Here is a 16,915-nt window from a genome sequence, read left to right as displayed (position 1 = left end):
TAATTTTGGATTTAAATCAAGGGACTAAAACCGGGTAATTATAGTGGATTTCAAAGTTGGGAACTGTATACATTTTACATTTTAAATATTAAACACTGAATAAATGAATTTATAATATATAAATATATATTTCCAGTAAGATTCCAAAATGTATAGTTAGGAACCGGCTTTAAAGTTAGACAAGCATAAATTGATAAATTGTATTTGAGATTACAAGGAGAAAGAGGCTCCTGGTATTTGAGGTTGCAGGGAGCAAGAAATATTGCAATATTTCTTTTAAAAAAAAAATCAAGGTCTAAACAAAACATTGGGTGATGAGGAATGGCCATTATGTGGCCCTAAAGCTGTTCAATTGGTTAAATCGGCTCAGCAATTGATCTGGCAACATAACATGAAAAGCAGAAACGAAAGGCAAAAATAATGATAGCTACAGTTGATGAGATAATGAAGAAAAGGACAAACCTAAGAGGAGAAGGAAACCGGAATGGTGGCGGGCAGCATGTCGAAAATAAAGGAAATAGGGGAGGAATGTTAAGGGGTCTGGTAGACAGGAACAAGGAACAAAGTGGAAATCCCCACAGGCGGGATGTTATTACTGTGGAAAGATAGGTCACTTTAAGAGAGAGTGTCCAGATCTGAAAAAGGAAGCAACGGCAGTACTGTTTATAAACCTTGATGAAGAATAGGGGTGTCAGGGGTTCCTGCCCCCGGGGACCCACCAGGAACCCTTGATAAATTTAAAGGTGGGACCTTACAAAGAGGAGGTAGTTTTCCTAGTCGATACGGGGGCAGCAAGGTCATCCTTAAATTTTAAGCCGAAGGGAGAGGGAACAAAAGAGTTAATTGGATTATGGCGACAGTTTTGTGATGAGAGGTACGAAGAATCAGTTTTGTGCTCATGATAAGATACTGCCACTAAATTGGGGATTGCATTAACTGCAAATGGTGCTATGGAATCTGTTGAGGTTCTTAAAAATGAATGTGCTCGAGCAATTACAGAAACAGAATGAGAAGTCACAAGTGACCGGTAAACAAATAGAACGGAGCAATTGCAGTTTTTAAAATGTTTTCGTCACTTGTTGCGTTTTCACCCTGAATTATATAATATATAATTAATAATTAATATTTATAATAAATCAATTGTGTTAGCCTGAATCAATATTAATTGGCAGGATTCCTTCACGCATTCTCAGTGACCTGTCATATTGATTCATGGTTAATTTAAAACATGACTGCATTAATTAATTTTAATTTAAAGAACGGAAAGCTACATTACTGGCCAGAATGCGTGCAGGCAGTGGCAGCAACAGCCTTATTGGTAGAGGAGAGTCGAAAGCTTACGTTTGGGGAAGCCTTAAATAGTCAGCATCCCACATCAGGTACAGAACAAATTGCACAGAAAGCAGGACGATGACTCACAGACTCTAGGATCTTGATATATGAGACAGTCTTAATAGAGCAGGATGACCTTGTGTTAGTCACAGACAGTTGTTTGAATCCAGCTGCATTTCTGTGGCAGGGAGAGAGGGTGAAAGGCACAATGGATATGCTATAGTAGATGGGATAGAGGGAAGCGTTATTGAGGCTGGAAGACTGCCTAACGGCTGGTCAGCCCAAACTTGTGAACTCTATGCCCTAGAAAGAGCTCTCAGAAACTTAGAAGACAAACAAAGAACAGTATATACAGACTCCAAATATGTATTTGGAGTGGTACATAGCTTTGGAAAAATTTGGCAAGAGAGAGGACTGATAAATAGCAGAGGAAAAGAACTAGCACATAAGGAATCGATAAAACAAGTGCCGGAATCTTTGTTACTCCCGGGATAAATATCGATAGTTCATATAAACCGACATCAGAAGGGGAAATAAATTGGCCGATGAGGTAGCTAAAGAAGTAGCCCTAAATCCACAAGGAGCAGTGACACACTCCCTAATACCTGCAAATCCAGATCTTCAGGGTACCCCATTGTTTACTGCAAAGGAGGAAAAGGAACTAAAAGGTTTAGGAGCTGCAAAGACAGCGGATGGGTGCTGAATGTTACCCGATGGGAGGGAAATGTTGAATAAAATGATGATGCGAGAAATTATGGCTGTCTTACACCAGGGGAGTCACTGGGGAATGCAAGCAATGTGTGATTTAGTCTTAAGAAAATATGGATGCAAAGAGATATATACGATAGCCAAACAGATATGCGAGGCTGTATAACATGTAAAAAAAAAACAAGGAGGTGTTAAGGAAACAAGTCCCAGGAGGGAGAGAACCTGGGCTAAGACCATTTCAGAGCATTCGAGTAGATTATACCTAATTACCCCGAGTGGGAAGACTGAGGTATATGCTGGTGATGGTTGATCACCTATCTGGATGGGTGGAAGCATACCCTTTAGCCACTGCCACCACAAGTGGGGTGTCCAAGATAATACTCGAACAATTAATCCCTAGATATGGTATAGTGGAATGCATAGATTCAGATCAGGGAAATCATATTACTCCCAGGGTACTCCAGGGGGTAATGGAGGGATTAGGAATCTCCTGGGAGTTCCACATTCCTTGGCACTTCATCAGGAAAGGTTGAGAGAATGAACCAGACACTCAAGAAGCAGTTATCTAAATTAGTAGTAGAAACCAGACTCCCTTGGACTAAGTGTTTACCTATAGCCCTTTTGCGAGTGTGAATGGCCCTAAGGAAAGATATGAGGCTGTCCCCTTATAAGATATTGTTTGGCCTGCCCGATCTGGGAACAAAAGGGGAACTGCCGACCCTGGAGACTAAAGATCTGTTCTTGAAGAAGTATATACTGGGCTTGTCCTCCTCTTTGTCTTTCCTCAGAAAGCAGAGTTCGCTGGCACAGACTCCACCCCCTGAATTCACCATCCATCTGATCCAAACGGGGGATTGGGTCCTAGTCAAATCGTGGACGAGGCCAAATTGCAACCAGACTGGGAGGGGCTGTACCAAGCACTCCTCCCCACTGAAACAGCGGTAAGAACGGCAGAGAAAGGCTGGACTCACTACACTCGGATCAAAGGGCCAGTGGAATCTCCAGTTGAGACAGAAGTCTGAACAGCTGAATTGACAAAAGAACCACTTAAACTTAAGTTGAAAAGATTTTAAATAACTGACTATACGGTAGCGGCATGAGCGCGGGATTGTTTCTGTAATACTGTATGCGAAGTCTCTCCTGATTATATGGTAGCAGCGTAAGTGCGGGATAGTTTCTGCAGTACTGTATGTTAAGTCTCTCGGTACTTCAATACCACTATAGAATGGTAAAAATGTTTAGGTTCATTATATTAGCTTTTCTAGTCTTAGGACTCTGTCAGATTATGGTGATGTCGTCTTACTCAGTGATAACGGTTCCTGAAAGTACAAATCCACAAGTCATAGAAACAGGTGCTTGTAGCCTGGTGGATTGTGGAGATGTAATAAATCAAAAGCAGTCAGTAACTCAGAGATACATCTTAGATATTATGAAAGAATTCCAGAAGGGGGGGGGGGTGTGGCATGGGATAAGGCTAGCGGGAAGAAAATGTCCCAGAGAGAAAAGCGTTAGAGATATCTTTGGAATAAAGAATGTAAAGAGTGGCGGAGGCAGGAAGGCCTCAGAGGTGACCTCTTGATTAATCCACTCATTACAGTACACCGAGGCCCCTTCCGGCCAGCTCTTGACTGTCTCGATAAAAGGTGTAACCCAATATGTTTAACAATAAAGAAAACCTCTTGGTATGAAGCGGTCTTAGGGGGAGAAACCTATCAGGTCAAATTAAACCAAATCCTTGGGATGGAGATGAAAGCAGATGGGAAGAATTTCCTGGGATGTTGTTTTAAAATATAGGTGAAAGACAGAACCCGAGTAGGAGAAAGGAATAGTAAAATCCCTTACTCTAACCCTAAGGTGATAAAGATAGTAGAGGTAAAGGACTTAAAACAGACCATTGAAGTAGAAACAGGATACGGGGATACAAATGCCTGGGTTGAATGGGTAAAGTACACTGTGAAAAGTCTGAATAAAAGCAATTGTTATGCATGTGCCTCTGGGAGACCAATGGCCCAAGTAGTCCCCTTTCCGCTCGGATGGAAGCGAAACAGGAGGGGCATGACAGATATGATAGCCCTGTATCGGGATGAGACTGCATGGGGTAATAAAGATTGTATGCCCCTTCTATTAAAATTCCCTCCTCTAAAGAAGGAAGGCTTGAAGATGCCCCCTATGTTTTCAGCCGTGGTCGAAAAATCACACATCGTGTGTAAACAGGCGAGGAACAGATCTGTCCAGATATTTGGGGGAGCTGAAATCATGTACCAATATTGAGTATGTGATGGAAAAGGGAGGGAACTACTCAGCATTAAGGACTCCCCGAGCGGACCTGTGGTGGTACTGCGGAGAGAAAATATTGAGACCCTCCCTACCTCCAGATTGGAGGGGCATGTGTGCAATTGTACAATTGGCAATTCCATTCACCCTGGCATTTGAAAAGAAAGAGATAGTAAAGGAAAGGGGACGAAGTAAGAGATCACTATTGGGCACTTTGTGTGATGATCAGGTATATCTAGACTTTATAGGAGTCCCAAGAGGGGTACCTGATGAGTTCAAGGCTCGTAACCAGATCACAGCAGGCTTTGAATCAGCTCTCTTTTGGTGGGTAACAGTTAACAAAAATGTGATTGGATAAATTATATTTTCTATAATCAGCAAAGGTTTATCAATCACACTAGAGACGCAATTAAAGGAATAGCCGAACAACTTGATGTAACCAGCCGAATGGCATGGGAGAAAAGAATGGCCCTTGATATGATCCTAGCAGAAAAAGGGGGAGTGTGTGTAATGTTAGGAGGGAGCTGTTGTGCTTATATTCCATAATAACACAGCCCCAGATGGGTCTATTACTCGGGCCCTGCAAGGTCTAACAACACTAGCCGAAGAACTAGCTGAAAATTCAGGAGTCAGCACATCATTCACTGGGTAGCTAGAATCGTGGTTTGGAAAGTGGAAGAGTGTGGTGGTTTCAGTCCTTACTTCTTTGATCGTAGTGGTGGGAGTACTAATCGTACTAGGATGCTGTATCGTACCCTGCGCACGGAGGTTAATTCTAAGGCTGATTGAAACGACTTTAGCCACACAAATGCCATTGGGGGGAAGGGCTCCACCTGATGAACAATGAGGGAATAAGTGACCCTGGGAAGAATTCCAGAATAGATGAAATTTCAGGAAAAATGTCGGTCAGTTTGGAAGCAACATATAAAAAACGATGCAGAAGATAACAAACGATAATAAAAAGAAAAGGGGGGATATTGTGGAATATAGGTAAAACAGTGTTACTTCTGCAAGTCTAATTAAATACTAACTTTAGTGTATAATTGTGGGATATAGGTAAATAATTACTAACTTTAGTATATAATTGTGGATAATTGGGTACTAACTTTAGTGCATAATTATTCTAGCAAATAAATTCTTTCATCATGATAGTTTAAATAATTTACAGTCTCAGCAAAATAGCTGAAATAGCTGAAACGCATAAACTAGACAAGAAAAGACACATTGTTAAAATGTATATTCAGGAATGGAATGTATCTATGAACAAGCTAACAGATAAAGTGAAAAAAACATCAAGATCCAAGTTTAGCAAAATCTCCCTTATGTCAGCACTTACAGAGGGGAGGGTCGCCCACTTGGAGAAGGGGGTAAGTAATAAGGGCAGAGCGCAGCTGGGTAGGGGCAGAACACATTAAGGGAGATTGATAGGTATGAAGACCTATGAGGTAAACGGGGAGTCCCAAAAATTAAAACTGTATAAATTGTAAAGCAATCCCTGAATGTGTGTGCCCACTGGTCACCCCTTCTTTCAAGAAGGTTTCAATAAAATTCGCTGTTTCAGATTTTGACTCGGACTTGTTAGAAATGGGGAAAAGTGTTGTTTTTGCAGATATAGAAAAAGCATACAGAAAAGGGGTACAGTAAGAGAACTATTAACTCTGCAGGTATTTATAGAGAAGAGTATCTCTACTTTTCAGTGTATAATTGTGGTTAATTAAATACTAACTTTGGTGTGTAATTATTATAGCAAATAAGTTCTTTTAAAAAAATTATGTTTTCAGCAAAAAGCTGAGATAACCGAAATGCTTGGGCTATACAAAATGATACAAGTTAATGAAATGTCCGAGGATGGATGTACCAGCAGAATTGATACAAAATGTTAAACCAAATCTTGATGTACTGTCGACAAAATAATGTTTGTGTCAGCACTTACAGAGAGGAAGGTTGCCAACCTGGGGAAGGGGGCAATAATAAGGGTGGAGCGCAACTGGGCAGTGGTATGGCATAGTAAGAGAGATTGGGTAATTAGGAGTCTGGAGAGATGACCTCACTCAGCTCAAAGGGTATAACTGTACACTAACCTGAGTTCTAATATGCTCAATTGCTTCTACATTTGATGCCCTTTCTTGCAAGATTGTAGAATAAATTGTCTTGTTTCCAGTTTTGGTGGTCTCGCCTAAATTTTATTAAATTTGTTTCTAACAGATTTGGGGGCTCGTCTGGGATCCCAAGCTCCGGTCGCTCGGCATTCTTGGAGAAACGGAGAAGGTGCACCTCGTTGATTTCGACAATCTCTAGTTTCCCCTTGTTGCCGCAGCGGCTTTGTGCGAGCGTGATCCGGACTGAGAGACCCTGGAAACAAGACAGGCAGATGCGGCAGGTTCGGTCGGATGACTCTTGTGTGCACAAGACCCGGGTAAGAGAGGTCTTAAAAGATTTATCCGGGCGACCGGGGTAGGCAGCGGCAGTTGCTGCCAGTCAGATATATCCGGGTATCCAGGGAACCGGGGTTCTGGGCGACCGGGTTAGGTGAACCCGATCAACCAGGGTAGGTAGCATTTGTCACTGTTGCCAGGTGGATATATCTGGGGAATTACTGCGGGACAGGGCGCACTGACACACGGCGGGAAGTTCGGTCAGGTAAGCGACCGGGATAGGCAACGGTAGTGGTTGCCAGATATTGCCGCGGGATAAGGGCGCGCGGATTTGACCAGGTAATTCTTGTGCACAGACCAAGGCAAGAAAAGGGACCTTTAAGTATTGCCTTGGTGGTCGGGGATGTATGAGAAGTATGGGAAATTGGCAACTTTTAAAATTAAGTGTTTAATTGGCTAGATTAATCTGATGAGTAAGGTGTCTACCTGATTCGATCACCCAGCCTTACACCGGTTGTTAAGAAGGGAAATCCCCCACGCGAAGGTCAGGACCCTGAAGTGGGTGTGGAAGAAGGTGACACCAAACCTCAGTTACATAAAGAAACAGCCGATCATTGAAATGGGGAATAAAAATTGTGATTTAAGTTTAGAAGGGGACATTGGAAGGATGTCCGAGGATCACATCCCAATGGACAGTCCTTTAGGAAAAATGTTAAGTAATTGGAAGTACAATCCTCGGACGCGAGGGAAGGATAAAAAAGAAATGATAAACTTTTGTTGTTTTGTCTGGACAAAGGAAAGCATTAAAACTCCCAAGTATATTTTGGCCTAAATATGGGTCAGATGAAGATTGGCTATGTCAGGATTTAAATATATATGTAAATAAAAAACAAAAATACTCCCGTAAAGAACCTGCTGCCTGCTGGATAGGGAGTCCGAAAGTCCTTGTTTTGAAAAGGTCAGAAGAAGGTGATGAGGAAATGAAGGTTTCTCGTTGGGATCCTTTGTCAAGTTTACCCCCTCCTTACGACAACAACAGTAATGGTCCGTTGTCGTCTTTCTTCTCTCCCACAGCGCCCTCCCCAGTACAAGAACTTGGAAAAGGTCTGGGGGAAGACCTTCCCCTGAGTCCGATTAAGACTAGATCAACAGTGAAAAGGAGGGAAGAGGGGGACATAGGCGGGGCAGCGGCACAAATATATCCCCTTAGAGAAGTACCCATTGGTAACGGCGAAATCGAGTATGTCAATGCCCACTAACTAGCAGTGAAATTAGATCCTTTAAAAAAGAAATGAAAAGCTTGATTGAAGACCCCGTAGGATTGGCGGAACAGTTGGACCAATTCTTGGGACCGAATTTGTATACATGGGGTGAACTGATGAGCATTCTGGGGATAATATTCTCAGGGGAAGAAAGGGGTATGATCAGAAGAGCTGCCCTGAGGGAATGGGAAAAAAAGACACCCGGTGGGTGAAGGAGTAATACCAGCAGAAAACAAATTTCCCAATGTGGACCTCTGCTGGCAGGGCATGGATGAACACAATAGAGGAGAGATGAGAGACTTTTGAGAAATGGTTATTTTGGATATTAGAGAAGCAGCACCTAAATCTCAGAATTTTTAAAAAGCCTTTGAAGTAAGACAGGAAAAGGAGGAAGCCCCGTCAGCCTTTTTACAGAGATTAAAAGAAGCCACTAGAAAATATTCGGGAATGAATCCCGATGATCCGGTAGCACAGGGACTTTTAAAGGTCCAGTTTGTGACTAAATCATGGCCGGACATACAAAAGAAATTACAGAAATTAGAAGGCTGGAATGAAAAACAGATAGAAGATCTGTTATATGAGGCACAGAAAGTGTATGTGAAAAGGGAAGAGGAGAAACAAAAACAAAAAGCTAAAATAATGGTTGCAGCGGTTGAAGAAATTACGACGAGAAAGTTAGAATCAGAAAACAGAGGAGGACAAGAGAGACAGAGAGCAGATGGTAGGGGAAGGAAACAACTGGCAGGATGTTATTACTGCGGAAAAACAGGACATTTTAAAAGACAATGTCCAAGGTTAGGACGACAAAGAGAAGCGATATCATTGATGATTTTTGATGAAGATTAGGAGAGTCAGGGGTTCCTTCCTCCTGAGAACCACCGGGAACCCTTGATAAATTTAAAGGTGGGACCTGAAGGGAAGGAGACAGTGTTTTTGGTGGATACGGGAGCGGCGCGGTCATCCCTAAGTTTTAGACCTAGCGGTGTTATATTAACTAATAAGAGTCTTAGAGTTTCAGGAGTAAAAGGCGAAGGATTCTTAGTGTCCATTTTCGAGCTGACCCTAATAAAAGGGAAATAACGGAGAAGTGACGGGACAACTATTATATATTCCTGATGTTGGAAGCAATCTCTTGGGTAGGGATTTAATAATTTTGTCAAACTTGAAGATTGGAGTAGAGAATAGTTCAATAACTGTAACAATAAATAAACTAACGACCAGTGATGAAGAACAGATAAACCCTAACGTGTGGGCGAGAACCGGGAACACGGGTCATTTAAACGTTAACCCCATCGTAATTACACTGTCCCAAGAGAATAAAACAGTAAGGCTTAAACAATATCCAGTTTCATTAGAGGGGCGCAAGGGTTTACAACCGGTAATAGACTCTCTAGTAAAAGAAGGGCTATTAGAACCATGTATGCCACCTTTTAATACCCCAATACTACCCATCCGGAAACCAGATGGAACTTACCGACTGGTACAAGATGTTCAAAGTTTGTGCGAAGATTTGTAGCTCGGGTGCTCGTTGTTGTGGTTCTGTTCGCCGAGCTGGAAGTTTTTGTTGCAAACATTTCGTCCCCTGGCTAGGCGACTTCATCAGTGCTTGGGAGCCTCCTGCGAAGCGCTTCTTTGATGTTTCCTCCGGTGTTTATAGTGGTCTGTCCCTACCGCTTCCAGTTGTCAGTTTCAGCTGTCCGCTGTAGTGGTTGGTATATTGGGTCCAGGTTGATGTGTTTTTTGATGGAGTTTGTGGATGAATGCCATGCCTCTAGGAATTCCCTGGCTGTTCTCTGTCTGGCTTTCCCTATGATAGTGGTGTTGTCCCAGTCGAATTCATGTTGCTTGTTGTCTGCGTGTGTGGCTACTAAGGATAGCTGGTCGTGTCATTTCGTGGCTAGTTGATGTTCATGTAGGCTCGTTAGCTGTCTTCCTGTTTGTCCTATATAGTGTTTAGTGCAGTCCTTGCATGGTATTTTGTACACTACATTCGTCTTGCTCATGTTGGGTATCGGGTCCTTCGTTCTGGTGAGTTGTTGTCTGAGTGTGGCTGTTGGTTTGTGTGCCGTTATGAGTCCTAGGGATCGCAGTAGTCTGGCAGTCAGTTCCGAGATGCTCCTGATGTATGGTAGTGTGGCTAGTCCTTTTGGTTGTGGTATGTCCTCGTTCCGTGGTCTTTCTCTTAGGCATCTGCTGATGAAGTTGCGCGGGTATCCGTTTTTGGCGAATACCTTGTATAGGTGTTCCTCTTCTTCTTTTTGCAGTCCTGGTGTACTGCAGTGTGTTGTGGCCCTTTTGAATAGTGTCCTGATGCAGCTTCGTTTGTGTGTGTTGGGGTGGTTACTTTCATAGTTTAGGACTTGGTCTGTGTGTGTGACTTTCCTGTATACCCTTGTAGTGAATTCTCCGTCTGGTGTTCTCTGTACCATCACGTCTAGGAATGGGAGTTGGCTATCCTTTTCTTCTCTCGTGAATCGGATTCCTGTGAGTGTGGCATTGATGATCCGGTGTGTTTTTTCTATTTCCGTGTTTTTAATGATTACAAACGTGTCATCGACATATCTGACCCAGAGTTTGGGTTGAATTTGTGGTAGGACTGTTTGTTCTAACCTTTGCATAACCGCCTCTGCTATGAGTCCCGAGATTGGTGATCCCATGGGTGTTCCGTTGATTTGTTCGTAAATCTGGTTGTTGAATGTGAAGTGTGTTGTGAGGCACAAGTCCAGTAGTTTAAGTATGCCGTCTTTGTTGATAGGTTCAGCGTCCTGTTTTCTGTTCTGTATGTCCAGTAGGTTGGCTATTGTTTCTCTGGCTAGGGTTTTGTCAATCGAAGTGAACAGTACCGTCACGTCAAATGATATCATGGTTTCTTCTTTGTCTATGTGTATATTTCTGATGATGTCCAAGATTAGTGAACCGACTGGTCCGGAAACGGCACCCAGTGGTGCCCAATCCATACACCCTTTTTAGTAGGATACCGTGGAACCACCGCTGGTTTAGCGTAATAGATTTAAAAGACGCATTCTGGGCTTGTCCTTTAGCCCCAGAGAGCTGCGACATGTTCGCTTTTAAATGGGAAAACCCATACACTGGCAGAAAACAACAGTTCCAATGGACACAGTTCACAGAATCACCTCACTTATTCAGGCAAGTACTGGAACAAGTCCTAGAGCAATATAAAGTGCCCCAGGAGATGTCACTGTTGCAATATGTAGATGATCTACTTGTGTCAGGACAAAAGAGAAATGATGTAAGTTCAGCCACCAAGGATTGTTGAATTTCCTAGAGCAACAGGGTTTGAGAGTATCTAGGAATAAATTGCAATATGCAGAAAAAGAGGTGAACTACTTCGGATACCTTATCAGCGAGGGAGCTGGACACATTAATCCCGAGAGAATTCGAGGGATAGTAGAACTGCCTCTCCCAAATACTAAACGAGAATTATGAAAGTTCCTGGGACTGATAGGTTATTGCAGATAATGGATAGATTGCCTATGCTCAGAAAACGAAGAGGTTATATTACAAACTGACAGAATCAGAACACGAAAGACTGTACTGGACAAAAGAAGAAAAGGAAGGGTTACGTGAGCTGAAGTAAAGTCTAATACAAGCCCCGGCATTGGCCCTTCCTTCCCTAGAGAAACCATTTCACCTTTTTGTGACAGTAAACGATGGAGCAGCCCTAGGAATGTTAACCCAGAAAGGAGGGGGAAAGAAACAGCCCATAGCCTTCTTGTCCAAAATCCTGGACCCTGTTTCAAGGGGATGGCCTGAACGTATACAGGCAGTTGCAGCAACTGCTATATTGGTAGAAGAAAGCCAGAAACTTACTTTCGGAGGAGCGCTAGTAGTTAGCACTCCCCATCAAGTTAAAACTGTGTTAAACCAAAAAGCAGGAAGATGGATGACAGACTCATGAATCCTAAAATTTGAGGCCATCCTGATGGAGAAAGATGATCTCGTACTAGCAACAGACACCTGTCTAAACCCAGCTACCTTTCTTTGGAAGGGAGAACCTCTGGACAAACGAGAACTAGAGCACGACTGTTTAGATATCATAGAATATCAAACCAAAGTTAGACAGGACCTGAGAGATCTACCTTTACATGACGGGGGTAGATTGTTTATAGATGGGTCATCGAGAGTAGTGGAAGGAAAAAGACACAATGGATATGCAGTAGTGGACGGTAACAAAAACCAAACAGTGGAGGCAGAAATGCTGCCTAACATATAGTCAGCTCAGACCTGTGAATTGTACGCATTAAACCAAGCTTTAAAACATTTAGAGAAACGAGATGGGACAATTTACACTGACTCCAAATTTGCCTATGGGGTACTCCATACCTTCAGAAAGATATGGCAAGAACGGGGACTAATCAATAGTCGAGGAAAAGAACTAGTACATGAAGAGTTAATAGGACAAGTATTGAAAAGTTTAAAATTACCCCAAGAAATAGCTATAGTCCATATACCTGGGCATCAGAAGGGGAACACCCTAGAAGCAAAGGGAAACCGGCTAGCAGATGAGATAGCCAAAGAGGCAGCTATGAATCATACAGTAACAAGGATACAGATTCTTACACCTCTAGTTGACTCTTCTCCCATGAAGGAGAAAGTGAGGACTGCAGATGCTGGAGATCAGAGCTGAAAATGTGTTGCTGGAAAAGCGCAGCAGGTCAGGCAGCATCCAAGGAGCAGGAGAATCAACGTTTCGGGCATGAGCCCTTCTTCAGGAATGAGACCGGTTCCTCCCGTGAACCCTATATACACAGAAAAAGAGGAAAAAGAGTTCCAACAAATAGGAGCTACTAAGACAACTGAATGAAAGTGGATCCTCCCGGATGGGAGGGAATTATTGAGCAAACCAGTCATGAGAAACATCTTAGCCACCTTACACCAGGGTAGTCACTGGGGTTCCCAAGCCATGTGTGACACAGTATTAAGAAAATATGGATGTAAATGAATATATACGTTGGCAAAACAGATATGCGCAGGATGTATAACTTGTCAAAAGATCAATAAGAAAATGGTAAGGGAAGGGCTCAAAGGAGGAAGAGACCCAGGGTTGAGACCCTTCCAAAGTATACAGGTGGATTACACCGAACTACCCCCAGTGGGAAAACAGAAGTACCTGTTAGTACTAGTAGACCATTTAACTGAGTGGGTGGAAGCTTCCCAATGTCATCAGCCACCTCGAAAGGAGTGGTGAAAACCCTCCTTGAATATATCATCCCACGATATGGAATAGTGGAAAGTATAGACTCAGACCAAGGTAGCCATTTTACTTCCAATATACTGCAAGAAGTAATGGCAGGATTAGAGATCTCTTGGGAATTCCACACCCCTTGGCACCACCCTCCTCTGGGCGGGTGGAACGAATGAATCAGACTATAAAGAAACAATTGTCTAAATTAGTCCTAGAGACTCAATTACCATGGACCAAATGTCTACCTATTGTACTATTACACATTCGAACTGCCCCAAGGCGCGATATCGGCCTTTCACCTTATGAAATGATGTTTGGACTACCATTTCTAGGAGGGAAAGGAGAGGTGCCTACAGCCGAGTTTAATGACAAGTTTTTGAAAAATTATATTGTGGCACTTGGCTCTTCATTATCTGTTAGAAACAAAAATCGCTTCTCAATAATCGCTCTAGACAAATTCAGGAAAACAAAGTTTTATTAACAAGTCAAGTCTGCAGAGTCGGGCACCCTTTAAGAAAAGGCGCGCTGAGGCTTACAAAGTCTCCCATTATATACAGCACAAGTCCCTCCTCTCCTTGGCTCCAACAAGCCATGAGGTTCACATTCTTAAAAACATCATTATTCTTATCACAAAGTCTGCAACAAAAGGCTCCAGAGTCTCTAAAGTTGTTGTTTTTCTCACCCTGTAGTCTTATCAGTCAAAGGCTTTAATCTGTAACAGATGTCTCTCGAGTCGTTCCCCTATCCTGGAGTCTTATCAGTCAAGGACTCATCCTTCCCGCCTGTGTTAATGGTTTCATCAATCAAGGGCCTGTTTGGTTTTACTCTGCTCACAAATTGTCAGCATTCTGCACAATTTAAACTATTCTACTTTTGAGTATATAAAATGTTCTAGAAAAGAAACAAAAGTTTTGTCTTTTATTATAGACCAGTCTGTGGTCCAGGCACATCTTAAAGTTTAAACCGAAATTACCTCTCACATTATCTATTCTTAGGAATAAAGGCTTGTTGGTACAAACACCGCCGCTCGAATTTGCAGCACACCGTATACAGTCAGGTGATTGGTTCCTGATCAAGACCTGGAAAGATACCAAACTCCACCCAAGTTGGGAGGGACCATTCCTAACCCTCCTGATTACTGAAACAGCTATTCGGACTGCTGAGAAAGGGTGGAGTCATCACACTCGCGTTAAAGGTCCTGTGAACGCCCCAACGGCAGAGTGGCATGCTCATCCTACAGACAACCCTCTGAAAGTTAAGCTGAGAAGGAAAGAATGAACTGAGACAAAAGACTCTTTTAACGTTTGTTGATATATATTGTTATTAATTGTAAGGGCTGTGTGGACACCTAAAAGGTTAAGACAGGACGGTAGGCAGGGTTCAGAGATAGGTAGATACTGGTATAGTATTGTAATGTTAGTAGTACTAACTGTTCAAGGAAGCAAGAAAAATCACTTCACTACGCTGTGCCAGAATTATGCTAAACAAGAGGGACTTGCCGACTTTTGGGTCTGTGCAGAGGTCCCACACCATGGGGAATCTGGAATCCCCACCTCGGTAATACCGGTCACCAAAAAGGAAGCATACGATGTACAACAATTTGACTCGGGCTCAAATGATACAAAGTGGAAATCTGACAGGGGTAAATATAACTTTGCGGGATGGTTCCCTAGACGAGCCTGAAAAACCCAGGGAATTATCGGTGGCCTTATAATTTCCTCACCGAAAGGAGCAGTGAATACCACCTGTTTTTGTAATCAGAATGACGCCGCACCCTTCCAATTAGGAAAATCATCTTGTGTTTACACCAGCCAAGCCACTGCCACAACCATTCACCGAATATTGAACGGAACATATTGGGTATGCGGCCAGAAGGCCTATCCATTTATTCCCGGGGAAAAATATGTTTGAGTAACCGAATGTATAGGAATAAATGCATGTTTTGATGTTGATGAATCACTGCCTCAAAGCCAGAAAGGCTGGAGTGGCTGCTGTTACCTCGCTTATATAGTTCCTCATCTCTGATTAGAAAAACATGAGCACAACCTGAGAAAGGAGAGGGAATAAGACGTAAGGCCCGAAAAGTCTCTGACCGTCTGTTGTGGACACTATTCCCAAACTACGGCACTGCAAGGGCAGGGGTAGAGATACATAAACTGGCGGCTGCCCTTGAGAAATTAATTAATAATACCGCCGACGTAATGGGAGAAACTCAGTCCCAAATATCGGGCATAGCCACCGAAATGATTGCCACAAGACTAACAGCCTTACAGAATCGAATGGCTCTAGACTATCTCTTGGCCAAAAAAGGGGGAACCTGTGCACTGATTGGTAAGGAATGCTGCATCTTCACCCCAGACGCCTCTTCCCTAGTGGGAGATAAGGCAGAAATAGTAAAGAAAAAGATAAAGAATATAAAAGAAATTGAGGATAAACTTCAAAAAGATGAGAAATGGGGACTGACCGGTTGGGAAAATGGTTAGCTAATTTAGGCATTTATGTATTTCTGATAATAGTAAGTTTAATAATAGGATTTAATGTGTTAAAGAGGATCATGAGTAAGTTGATAATGTCCTTAGGAGGACAACAATCAATGATGGTCATGACAAAAGTAAGCGCACAAGAAAGAGAGAGAAATAGATTACTCCTAGAGTATGAAAAAAAAGGCTTAGGAGAGCAGAAACGGCAAGATTGTGAACCTCTCCACCTTAGGGTGAAAAGAGGGCAGAAAATAAAAATTGCAAAAACAGCAAATGGTAAAAGAAAAGAAATGGGGGAGTTGTTAGAAATGGGGAAAAGTGTTGTTTTTGCAGATATAGAAAAAGCACACAGAAAAGGGGTACAGCAAGAGAACTATTAACTCTGCAGGTATTTAGGGAAGAGTATCTCTACTTTTCAGTGTATAATTGTGGTGTGTAATTATTATAGCAAATAAGTTCTTTTAAAAAAATTATGTTTTCAGCAAAAAGCTGAGATAACCGAAATGCTTGGGCTATACAAAATGATACAAGTTAATGAAATGTCCAAGGATGGAATATACCAGCAGAATTGATACAAAATGTTAAACCAAATCTTGATGTATTGTCGACAAAATAATGTGTGTGTCAGCACTTACAGAGAGGAAGGTGGCCAACCTGGGGAAGGGGGAAGTAATAAGGGTGGAGTGCAGCTGGGCAGTGGTATGGCATAGTAAGAGAGATTGGGTAATTAGGAGTCTGGAGAGATAACCTCACTCAGCTCAAAGGGTATAACTGTACACTAACCTGAGTTCTAATATGCTCAATTGCTTCTACATTTGATGCCCTTTCTTGCAAGATTGTAGAATAAATTGTCTTGTTTCCAGTTTTGGTGGTCTCGCCTAAATTTTATTAAATTTGTTTCTAACAGACTGAAATTTATTATACTGTGAGTTTTATTTCTCACACCTAGAGTCAACCATATTATATTGGTCTGGAGTCAAAGGTTGGCCAGATCCAGTAAGGACAGGAGATTTCCATCCCTCAAGGAAGTTAGTGAATCAGATGGATTTTTAGAAAAATCACTAAACTAGGTTTCTCCCTTCCAAATTTGAATTAGTTGTAGAGTCATAGAGATATACAGCACAGTAACAGACCCTTAAGTCCATGTCAACCAGATATCCCAAATAAACCTAGTCCCATTTACCAGCATTTGGCCTGTATCCCTCTAAATCCTTCCTATTCATATACCCATCCAGATGCCTTTTAAATGTTGTAATTGTACCAGCCTCCAACTTCCTC

The 16,915-nt window shown here is 42.3% G+C and overlaps 1 long non-coding RNA gene across 1 annotated transcript; it reads left to right on the top strand.

The window, feature by feature from the left end:
* Positions 1–685: 685 nt before the first annotated feature.
* Positions 686–16,493, top strand: LOC148141454 (uncharacterized). The gene is made up of 3 exons (XR_015752579.1): positions 686–743; positions 2,829–2,981; positions 14,153–16,493. It is a non-coding gene; the product is annotated as an uncharacterized LOC148141454 (long non-coding RNA).
* Positions 16,494–16,915: the final 422 nt, after the last annotated feature.

Source organism: Chiloscyllium plagiosum, unplaced genomic scaffold (genome assembly GCF_037043375.1).
Source record: "Chiloscyllium plagiosum isolate Xiang-an unplaced genomic scaffold, Cpla_swu_hap1 HiC_scaffold_33, whole genome shotgun sequence".
NCBI classification, from domain to species: domain Eukaryota; kingdom Metazoa; phylum Chordata; class Chondrichthyes; order Orectolobiformes; family Hemiscylliidae; genus Chiloscyllium; species Chiloscyllium plagiosum.
Note: the sequence above shows the minus strand (reverse complement) of the source record. Positions and strands in the feature narration are given on the sequence as shown.